Source organism: Peromyscus maniculatus, chromosome 2, assembly GCF_049852395.1.
Source record: "Peromyscus maniculatus bairdii isolate BWxNUB_F1_BW_parent chromosome 2, HU_Pman_BW_mat_3.1, whole genome shotgun sequence".
NCBI lineage: Eukaryota > Metazoa > Chordata > Mammalia > Rodentia > Cricetidae > Peromyscus > Peromyscus maniculatus.
The window spans coordinates 166,571,366-166,582,529 of NC_134853.1; the positions used below are offsets into that span (position 1 = coordinate 166,571,366).

Sequence of the window (11,164 nt, forward strand, 5' to 3'; positions counted from 1 at the left end):
TGCAGTGACACGTACCTGTAACCCCAATAATCATGAGGCTGAGGCAGGAGGATTGAGTTGGGTTCTGGGTTAGCCTGGGCTACAGTGATACACCATCTCAAAAAAGAAAAGGAAAAAAAAAGAGCTGGGTATATTCACACCTATCTGTAGTCTCTGCTCTTGTAAAGTGGAAGTAGGAGAATCAGGAGTTCACAGTCATCTTTGGCTAGTTAGTTAGTTCCAGGCCAGTCTGGACTAAATGGGACCTTACCTCGGGAGGAAGGGCTTTGGTAGTAGTGCACATCTTTAATCCCAGCACTCAGGAGGCAGAGATGGTGGATCTCTGTTGAAAGTCAGCCTGGTCTACAAAGCCAGCCAAAGCACACAGTGAAACCTGATCTCAAAAGCGTGTGTTGGGGGTGGAGTACTGGGGATGTAGCTCAGTTCCCACCCAGCACCATATGAGACAGGTGTGATGGCACATACCCGAAATCCTAGCACTCCGGCCTCTGATGAGAGAGGAGGACCAGAAGGACCAGGTCATCCGAGACTGAGTAGGAAGTTTGAGGCCAAGCTGGGCTACGGCGAGACTCTGGCTCAGAAAATAGCAGACCACTTATTTTTTGGTCTGGATCAGTGTTCAGGATTTCCACATCTGTCTAACTCATGGTCCTCAGGAAGGGGAGTTCATCTGACCATGCAGATACTCCGTATGATCCTGAATCCTCGTCCCATGGCCCACTGAGGTCAGTGATCTTCCATATCAGTGTACTGCTGGTAACTACAGGTCCAGGGGATCCAGTGCCTCACATGCACATATCCACAAGCACATAATCTAAAATAAATATATTTTTAAAAAATTTCTCTGGACTCTTGATGCTGTGAGGTTTTTTGGTTAGACCAGGTTTGGTTTTTAGACAGGGTCTCAAATGTAGCTCTGGCTGACCTGAACTCCCTATGTAGACCACATTGGCCTCAAACACAGATCCTCCTGCCTCTGCCTCCTGAGTGCTGGGATTAATGGTGTGTGCCACCACACCCAGTACTTTGGGGTTTTTAGACAGCAGTGAATCTTGGTTTTGAGTTGAGGGCCTGTATTCCCAGCCACTCGGGAGTCTGAAGCAGGAAAATCACTTAAATTCAGGAATTCAAGGCAAGATAACAGTTACTTCAAAACAAAAACCCACCTTTGTGTTGAAAAACATATTTTGAAGTCATGCAGCCTATGCTGTGGCCAGACTCATCTCAGGAAAATGCCTGCCCAGCATTGGATCTGGGGCTCATCGCCCCACAAGTGAGCACCTTCCCTCTGGAAGTGACTTGTGGTTATCCTTACATCCACTTGGTCTGTCCTTCTCTGGAATTCCTTGTCCGGAAAGAGTTTGTCTGTCATCACAGCGAAAGAGACAGATGAGCTGAGTTAACCAAACTCACAGAAGAAACGCCGATTTGAGGACTCAGGCTAAGAAGAAAGATGTGTATAGAATCTGCCCCTCGCTGGGTCTAAGCCCCAGGGCAAACCTTGCAGCTTATCTATTTAATCGCTCTGAGGGGGGGCAAGCTGGCCCTGGTCCAGCCTCTGGCTGAGCTTGGATGGAGCTGAGAGTCATTCACCTTGAGCTGTCTGACACAGAGTCTGTAAAAGCAAGTAGGTCACTTAAAATGAGCCAGGACGCTCTGCAGCTGAAGGGAAAGGGTCTCCAGGGCCCCCGGCCCCACACAGCAGGCCCCTCACGGATCTGTCTTCATGGTCGCAGATGCATGCTGTTGATAATGAGCTTGGAGGGTAGGACTGGGATAAAGATGAGATGAGGAGCGCAGACAGCCTGGGGGGGGGGGGCGCGGCTGGAGGGCAAGTGTTTCCCATTCCCAGGGTAGGAGACAGTTGAGAATGAAGCCGTCTCTGTCCCTGTAGGTGAGTAGCAGCTGTGAGCATCCAGGCTGCTCTCGGCCTTTAAACGGGATCCTTTGTGTCCGAGAAATCCTTCCTTTCTGTGGCACCTGGTCCAGTTGATGGAGGCAGGAACCAACTTCCTGAAATGGGGTAGCTCTGGACCCCAAGGGACTTCAGCACCACCCTACACCCCCATCAGTCCTATGAGCAGGCCCCCTGTGCCTAGACACCTGCACCTTTCCTAAAAGATAAACTAGGCTCAAACTAACCATGGAAGCCCCATTTAGAAAGCATTTACTCCTGTGCTGTCCTTTGAAATAATTTGATATTCTGGGAGACAGCTGGGTGTTTAGGAGGCGAAGTCAGTGAAATAAATGCCTTTAAAAAAAAAAACCAAAAAGCTGGGTGGGCGGCGCACACGCCTTTAATCCCAGCACTCAGACAGGCAAGTGGATCTCTGAGTTCGAGGACAGCCAGGGCTATACAGAGAAACCCTGTCAAGAAAAACAAAACAAACAAACAAACAAACAAAAACGGTCTCATGTATCCCAGACTGGCCTTACAATATGTATTCAAGGATGGCCTTGAATTTCAGATCCTCCAGCCTCAACTTCCTAAGCATTGGGGTTACAAGTATGGGCTGAGTTTATGCAGTGCTGGGTATAAAACCAGTGCCATGCATGCTAGGCAAGCAGTCTGCTAACTAAGCTACATTCTCGGCCCTCACAAGTGTCTTTTTTTTTTTCTGTCCCCCAGGCAACTTTATTAACATACAAATAAAATCACATTTCAGTACAATTAAAATATCACCGTATCTCTTCATACTTTATTAGTCAGACAGACTCTGACCTCAGGACTATGAGAAGAGCCAAGGGGTCAGAGGGCAAGAAGAGGGAAAGGCGGGGCTTCTTTCTCTGCCTGGGCCTCTTCCTAACGCTCTGGGGAAGGAGCTTCTGTTTACACACCTGTGGGAGCCCCACCCACCCTGCACAGCCCTAGGAAGTAAGTTCAGACCCAGAGCCTCCCAGAGTGTCCACTCCCTGGCCTTGCTTCCAGTGGGAGGAGGTGAACATTCACAAATATCTTTTATTCCTTTGCACACATGTTGTAACTTAAGTGTGGTCCCTGAAGTTCATGTGCTGAAAACTTAATCCCTAAATTTGTTATTTCCATGCTACCTGGACAGGGCTTTTCAGAAGTCATTGGGATGGGATGATGTCATAGGGTGGGACCCCATGCTGACACTGGTGCCTTTATTGGAGGAAGAGACCTGTGCTGGCTTGCTCTGCATCGCCAAGTGTTGTCCATCATGTCTCAGCGTAGCACAAGAGCCTCCACTATGCCGTGCCCTTGTACTCCACGGCCTCCAAAGCCAGGAGCCAAACGGACTTCTCTGTGACTTGCCCAGTCTCATATTTTGATACAGCAAGCAACAGAAAACAGTCCAAGACACCGGGCATCTTCCATGGCCTAGTCTTGATAACACAGCTGATGAGTATTAGATTCTAATGGTCAGTGGTGTATAGTGCTCTGCATGTGCCAGCCCCAGGAATGGGTGACATCGATGTGTTCCTGGTTTGCCCCTGGTCTGCCATCTTGACTCTGCTTTCTTACCCATCACACCCTGCAGACATGGCAGTTCACTGCTAACTAAGCTAAGCTGGTTTTTCTAGAAACTTCTCTTCCACTCTTGGACTTAGAGCATTGTTTGCTCCCACAGAGTAAATCTTTATGTCTGAATGAGAAAAATAAATGAAAAAAGGAAGGGACATCACTGTTCCCAGGTATGACGGAAGAGAGTTTGCTGTATGCAGATAAAAGGGAGAGCAGAGCCATCTGGGAGAATCTAGAGTGGACATGACTCTGAGCCATATGAATGGAGGGGGAGGGCAGAGAGGGGAGCCAGGTACAGCAGCCAAGGGGGCCAAAGGTAAAGGGGAGGTTACCAAAGTGTCTGGGTTACATGGGGAAGAGCCTCTGTGCAGCCAAGCACTGGGCTGGAGAGTTTGGGGTACAGGGGGTATGCTAGCATACCCTGTAACATCTAGGGACTGAGGGATGCAGGGAGAACCCAGAGGCCAGCATCCACTTTGATATGTTAAATAGGCACCTCCGTTTGTTCTAGGGTCAGAGACCTAACAGTGTCCACATGGTGGCCATGGTCTGGGGAAACATGGCTTAGAGTGAGAGCTCTGGAGACAACCAACAAGACTGAGAGCCATGTAACCGGGAAGCATCCATCCCAAGAGGCCGCTGCAGAGGGATAATGGCAACGTGGAGGATACTCATCAGTGTGACCTATGTACAGTGTGTGACCTATGTACAGTGTGTGACCTATGTACAGTGTGTGCTCATATGTACAGTGTGTGACCTATGTACAGTGTGTGACCTATGTACAGTGTGTGGTCAGCACACATGGCCACCATGAAGTCACCCTGGCAGGTGTCCCTTCTTCACCCCTACCTGCTCCTAAGGCATACAGAACACAGACTTATCTGCAGTCCTTAGGGAGGAGCCCAGCCCCAGGTCCAATTAGGTGCCTATTAAATGCTTTCTGATGAGGCTAGACAAACTGGGATGATCCGAGTAGAAGCCGAGGCCAAGCTCTCTTCCCCATCACCACAGAGCCGCCTCCTCCCTTAAGAGGCTTTGTTGCCCATGGAGAGAGAGTGTTAACTGGAGCAGTGTCCCTTGGCCTTCTCCAGCAGGACCCCATTGAGAGGGGTCCCCCAGATGGCACAGCAGCTCTGCCTTCTGGGGGCCTCCTGCTTGCCTTGTGCTGAAAACTCCAAACACAATCACAGCCAGGCAGTGAAGGGGATAAAATTAAATCCTTGATGATCAAGTGGTTAAAATAAGCCATCGCAGCCAGAGGCTCCCTCCCACTGCAGCCAGCTCTGTTCTCAGAAGGCAGGAGGAGGAAGAGGGGAGTCGCACCCCGTGTGCCCAACACCCTCCTGCTTTCTCCTGTCACCCAGTGGGGACCCAGAGCCCAGGTTCCCACCGTGTTCCTAGATGGGGAGCCCTGGGCTTACTGGGGCTGGGAACTCACTAAGTGTAGCCGTCCCTGGGGACGTCCACCACTTTATCCAAAAAGACAGGTCCGGGGCTTGGGGTTCCAGCACTGTGGGTCAGGGTTCACGTCCAGACTGCCAGTTACTGGCTGTATATTGTGAGAGGTCAGAGGAGGTCTCTGAGTCCATGTTTCTTAATCTGGAATGTAAGAACAACAATGGCACTTACCTCATCGGCTGTCGTCTGCATTCATCAGCCGTGGTGTGCCAAGGGTGGGATCATGTGGTGTGGTGTGGGGACGGCCTGCCTGGGACTCAGACAAGGGCCGATGCTGACTGCAGAGAATTTCAAAATGGTAAGACGAAGTGAAGGTCGTCTACTCCTTTCTCCCCTATTCCCACACCCCACCTCCACCTCTCACCCCTCTCCCTGCAGGGACTGCTCTGTCTGAGCCTGAGAGATCCATCCCCAACCTTTACCCCCCCTTCTCCCCTTTAGGGGGCCAACCCTCTGTCTGCTGCTCATGCAGCCTCCTTCACGGGTCTAGGTGGGCTGGGGCTGAAGAAATGGGTGAAATTTCCCGCCACGGTGGGCAATGCCCCCAACCCAGGCACCTGTCTTCCCCAGCCGGCCTCAGAACTGGAGGCAGGTGGAGACCTCATCTTCTCACCTTGGCCCTCAGTCTCCCTGGAGGCAGCACCTGATGGGGATGGCTGGTATCCCTGTAACCTGGCAGGGCAGAGCCAATCTGTGATATCCATGGTGTGCCCCAGGCAGCGCTGGGGTGCACCTTGGCTGAGGAGCTAGGAAGCAAGTGAGAAAACAATGAGGTGGTAAAAATAGCCCTTTGTTTACGCAGAGCACATCCTTGTGTGTCCCTTACATGAAACAGAAACCACAGCAACAAGACGCAAGATGAGCCTCAGTGGAGGGAGTTCAGCCTCCAGTGCAGAAGGGCCTGGTCGGACAGGAACGGGGACATCCACCCCTGCAGGATTCCAAGTAGCCTCCCAGGTTATCTTGATGGCCAGGGCCTCTTTGTGTGGTTCATTACTGTGGCCCCTTAGAAAGGCCTTGCTCCCAGCCCCAGCCTTGGAATCTGTGGGGCCCGGTGGGGCCTGGCTGTTCCTTTTTATTTCCCCTGCTTCTTAGCCTAGGCTGCTGCTACCAGCTGCCCCTTTGGGTGTTTGTTCCCAGGGATATTACATCATCCTGGGGGACTCTGTGTCCGTGAACTTTTCTCATGCTGACCCACATGCCCATCAGAAGTGCTGAAGCTGTCTGCCCAGAGGCAGTGACCTGGCAGGGCCAGCCTGGAGTCTGTCTCAGGGGTTCTGTCTTCCTCTAGCTCTTTCAGAGATCCCCAAAGCATACAGCTGCCTACCAAGGTGAGCCCCGAGCTTTTGGCAGGCGCCCAGGTTCCTGGAGAGTTAGCCCAACCCACCCTGAGCCAACTGGGCTCCTGCCAGATCTCGGCTGGTCAGGACCTGCTGGGCTAGGCTGGGCAGGCAGAGATGCAGGACCCAGCCCTGCCCTTGAGTTGCTGAGGTTGCTGAAGACGGATTCGGAAAAATCCTCATCACCCGGAGGAGGACGAGTCGCAACAGGCAGACCCAGGCTTGCCAGCAGGGAGGGACACAGTCCCTTTGGAACTTCCACACATGCCCATGGGGACTTTCTGCTTTGTCGTATGGCTGATTGGGAAAGTCAGGGAAGGTACAGAGGCCTATGGGTCTGCCGGTCCCTGATCCAGAAAGTTTCAGGTGTGGAAAACCCAGGGCTGATTTGTCCCCGCTAGCCCAGAAGCTTTGTGGGAGAGCCAGCTCTGTTCCCTCAGCACCCTAGCCCCGGGCGGGGGTTCCCCAATATGTTGGAGAGTAGCAGCCAGCGCCAGTTCTGGCACGATTTTTCCACCCGCCCTACGCTGTGTTGCCTACTCCAGGGCCACTAGGAGGAGGATGAGAAGGGGTGTCCCACCCAGCTGTCCCGCTGGCACTGAGGATTTACCCAGTCCTCCCTCCGAGGAACTGAGGCTTAAGTGTGAGGAGGCAGAGAGGCTTAGGGGATTACTGTCTGGAGGTCACCAGGGGGCTACATGGGGAAGGGTAGGGCACCAAGGAGAGCAACAGACGCACCTGGAGCCAGGGCTGGATTTGGCCCCGCCCCTCTGTTCCACGTGTCTGAGCCTCAGGGAGCCTGTGGGGTGTAACACTCCTGTAACAAAGAGTCCCGTCTTCTCCATGGATGAGGAAGGGGGTGCTTCAGGCTCTGGGAGTCTTGGCCTTGTCTGGTTCTGCAGCACAACCTAGCCTCTCCTGGCCATTTGGGTGGCCTCGTCTCTTAAGCCCCTAAAGCGCAGGAGGCAGGCCTGCTCTTGATATATCCAAAAGGAATCTATTTTCTGAATCCAAAGATTCCCCAAGGCTGAATGACAGCCATTTGCTTTTTCTGGTGCTTGTGGCAACACAGTAATGATGTGGAGGTCCATCCTGTAAGTCTTTATAATTCAACGTTCCCTCCTTGTGTGATACTGCCCTTGGTAACCGGTTCCTTTGATCCTCTGACCCCTGCTTGCTCCCTCCAGCCACAGGTGTCTTGTCCTCTGTTCTCCAGACACTCTGAGCCTGCTCTCATTTTAGGGCGTTTTATTAATTTATCTATTAAAAAGCATGCTTTCCCCTTAGCTGGGCAGTGACAATGCATACCTGTAATCCCAGCAGAGGGAGGTGGATCTCCAAGTTCGAAGCCAGCCCAGACTACAGAGCAAGTTCTAGGATAGCCAGAGCTACAGAGAAATGCTGTCTCAAAATAATAACAACAATAATAATGTTCTCCCAACATAGCTAAATGATTTTCCTTTCTCACTTGTTAGAGCTGGGGATGGAGGTCTGATGGCAGAGTACTTGTGTACCATGAAGGGAGGAAGGCCCAGGTTTGATCCCCACAGCTACGTAGACTGCATGGTGGGGCATTCCATAATCCCAGCACTTGGGGAGGGGGAGCAGGAGGATCAGAAGTTCAAGGTCATCCTTGGCTTCATAGCAGGTTTGAGGCTAGCCTGAGCTACATGAGACTATCTCAATTTTTTTTTCTTTTTTTCTGACACCAGCTTCAGTGACCCCCCCTCACATTGGGTTCCCTTCTGATTTTTCTGTCTACAATTACTGACGCCTTTGACTTTTTAAAGTTGTGGCTTTTTCTCTACTTCTTCCCACTGAAAGGGAAGTTGCCTGGGGGAGGGACTTAGATCCTTCTCTACTGTGTCCCCAGTACCTGGCATGCCATGGCTCTCCATAAAGTCTCAAGTTGCTGGATAACCTTGGCCTTGGAATGGCTGCCCTGCTGGGTAAGGTTCTGTGACTGACATCAAGGCAGTGTGCAGAGAGGAAGGTGCTCTGTCTGAGCCACTGGCTCGAATCCCCGTGGGACATCTAGGGGGGCTGGCCTCGGCCCAAATGACTCTGCATGCCCTCTCGACCCATCAGTTTGGGGCTACTGAAGTGCTGGGGGTCGGAGGGCATGTGCATGGCCAGGACCTTTCTCTTTACCAACAACACAGCTCAGACGGCTAAGACCGTTGTAGGATCCACAGCCTCGGGGACTGGTTCTGGAGCCTTGGCGCTGTCCGAATGCTCTTGTTCTTCAGGACTCTGCTTGCTTCTGTGACTTCAACCTTTGTTCTCCTCAGCTCCCACACAGACTGACCCTCCCTCCTGCCAGTCACTCAACTCCGGCACTGCTGGTGGAAAGGAAGCAGCTTCCTCCAGGGCCCAGAGGAATCCCAAGGTGTGCCACCTGCTGGACCAATCCCGACAGCCAGAGGTTTGCATCAAGATGGCTTAGTTACATTTCCACGGACTAAATGACCTGGGTGGAGCACCCTGTAAAGGGACACCACCACCAGAGACACCCCGAGACCATGATTGTTCCTAAGAAGGATGCTCTGTGCTTAGGATGTCCATTGGGGCTGGAGAGATGGCTCAGAGGTTAAGAGCACTGACTGCTCTTCCAGAGGACCCAGGCTCAATTCCCAGCACCTACATGGTGGCTCACAGCTGTCTGTAACTCCAGTTCCAGGGGATCTGACACCTTCACCCAGACACACATGCAGGCAAAACACCAATGCTTATAAAATAAATAAATTTTAAAAGGATGTCTACTACAGATCTCTGATGCTGGCTGAGCCCCCAGGGTGAGAAATTCTGCTGTAACACCAACCCTTATGACTCAGTCTTCCACAAGGAGATTAAGATCAAAGTCCTTCATGTTTCCAAACTGTCTTCCAAGTATTCATGTGCACACCCATGGGTTGTGCTGCTCTCAGCCTTGACCAGAGAAGCTTCTTCTGCAGTGGGCAGCAGTTAATACAGACCCCTGACAGTCAAAGTGCTGAGACTAAGTGATTATTGAGTGCTCAGCCCTAAATAGCATCTCTATACTAACACCTCCGAAGCTCAGGGGACATCATGGAAGAATGAGAGGGGAAATGGAAGAGGCAGCGGAGAGGAGGGGCGCTGTGAAGCACTGTCTTCTGGACATGCCATGCTCGTTGTGTTCATGAACTTACTGCAGCCACGGTTACCTGCACAAGACCTGAACAGGAACAAGCCAGCAAGCTCACACAACACTCCAGCAGGCGGCACTAACTAAAGGAATCAATAGGTTATTAAATAAAGGTGAGAAAGCGGGCCGTGGTGGCGCACACCTTAGTCACAGCACTCGGGAGGCAGAGGCAAGCAGATCTCTCTGAGTTCAAGGTCAGCCTGGTTTGGGGCTACACAGAGAAACCCTGTCTCAAAAACCAAACAATAAAATTAAATTTAAAAGGTGAGGATCTGAAGGTGGGAAAGGGGTGTGGTGGGGGAACGGGGGTTAGGAATGGGGGTGGACACATTGTATACATGTAAGAAATTGTCAATGAATAAATAAAAGGGGAAAATGCCATCTTTTACATGTAGATCTGCTTGTGCCATCAGAGTGGTACTGTAGTGACATGTGGCCTTGCCTGCCATGCTGGGCACCTAGTAACTAGTGACTAGGGACAGTGATGCAGACATAATGGACAGTGAGCATCTGGAGAAGCCACAGCAAAGACATCTACAACAGAAACAAAAGCCAAACAACTGTAAAGACATCCTTTCCTACCTACCTGGCCACAGAACTCCTGGTTTTTGTTGTTTTGTTTTGTTTAACACAGATTTGCTTATTTATTTGCCTGTAGCCCAGGGTGGCTTCAAACTCACTATGTAGCTGGTACTGGCCTTGGACACCTGGTCTTCCTGTCACGTCTCACCTGGGCTCAGCCCCTACCCCTCCTCTGCCGTTTTTTGTTTGTTTGTTTAACTAAAAGGTTAAAGGTTAGGGACAGAATCTTGCTAAGTTGCTTAGGCAGGATTTGAACTCACTCGGTCACTTCTAGCCAGGCTTTGAATTCTCATCTTCTCTTTAGATGGACATAACTGAATTAGGGAGGACCTCACCCTGATGACCTCATTTTAACTTGATGACCTCTGTACAGACCCAGTTAAGGTCACATTCTAACGTCCTGTAGATTAGGAATTCAGCATACACATGGTGAGGGGGGAGACACGGTTAAGCCCACAGTGGTGACCATTCTCTGCAGTGGGCATCCCTGCCCTCTACCTCAGGGGCGCACAACACCTTAGCCAAAAGCTCATGACTTGTGGCCTGCTGGAAGAGAAAGTGAGCCCATAATCGTGTTAATTGCCGCAAAACCACATCTGCAATTAATATGCCTTTAGAACAAAGAGCAAATGCACTAATGGTGCATAATTGGACTTCAGCTACACCCTCGGCAGCGCTGTGCTGCTGAGCTCTGCTGTTTATACTCCTTTTCAAATTAGCAAAGAGGAACAAATTAACAACCCTTTCCCCTTCACCCTGCTCTGGGGGAGCTACAGGGGCACCTCGGGGTGGAGCTGGCTGACAGGCACCCTAGTTGGAGCCTATGCAGAGTCAGACACCTAGGCCCAGCCCAGGGTCAGTGGGCAAGGTGAGGGGGTGGAAGTATTGCTCATCATGCTGATGCAGAGAGGATGTACCCAGACCCCTCCATGAGTCCTGATGGCATCGCAAACCTTGACAGGGGCTTTAGCACAGAACCCGCCGGCACCAGGGCTGAAGCCTCAGGTGACTGGACAAGCGGGCTTTATTCTTTGCTGTATTGGGGGAACAGTTGGGGGGAACACACAGGTGAAGGCCATTGGGGCCCTGAGACAGGTCTGAGTGGCATTTGGAAATCTGAAGCTCAGGGCT

At 51.5% G+C, this 11,164-nt stretch overlaps 1 long non-coding RNA gene across 1 annotated transcript; it reads right to left on the bottom strand.

Annotated features, from left to right (window-relative positions):
- Nucleotides 1-212: 212 nt before the first annotated feature.
- On the bottom strand, nt 213-5,709 carry LOC143272068 (uncharacterized). Its single transcript, XR_013049475.1, has 3 exons — nt 5,559-5,709; nt 5,117-5,223; nt 213-1,365 (listed from the first exon to the last, which is right to left on the bottom strand). It is a non-coding gene; the product is annotated as an uncharacterized LOC143272068 (long non-coding RNA).
- Nucleotides 5,710-11,164: the final 5,455 nt, after the last annotated feature.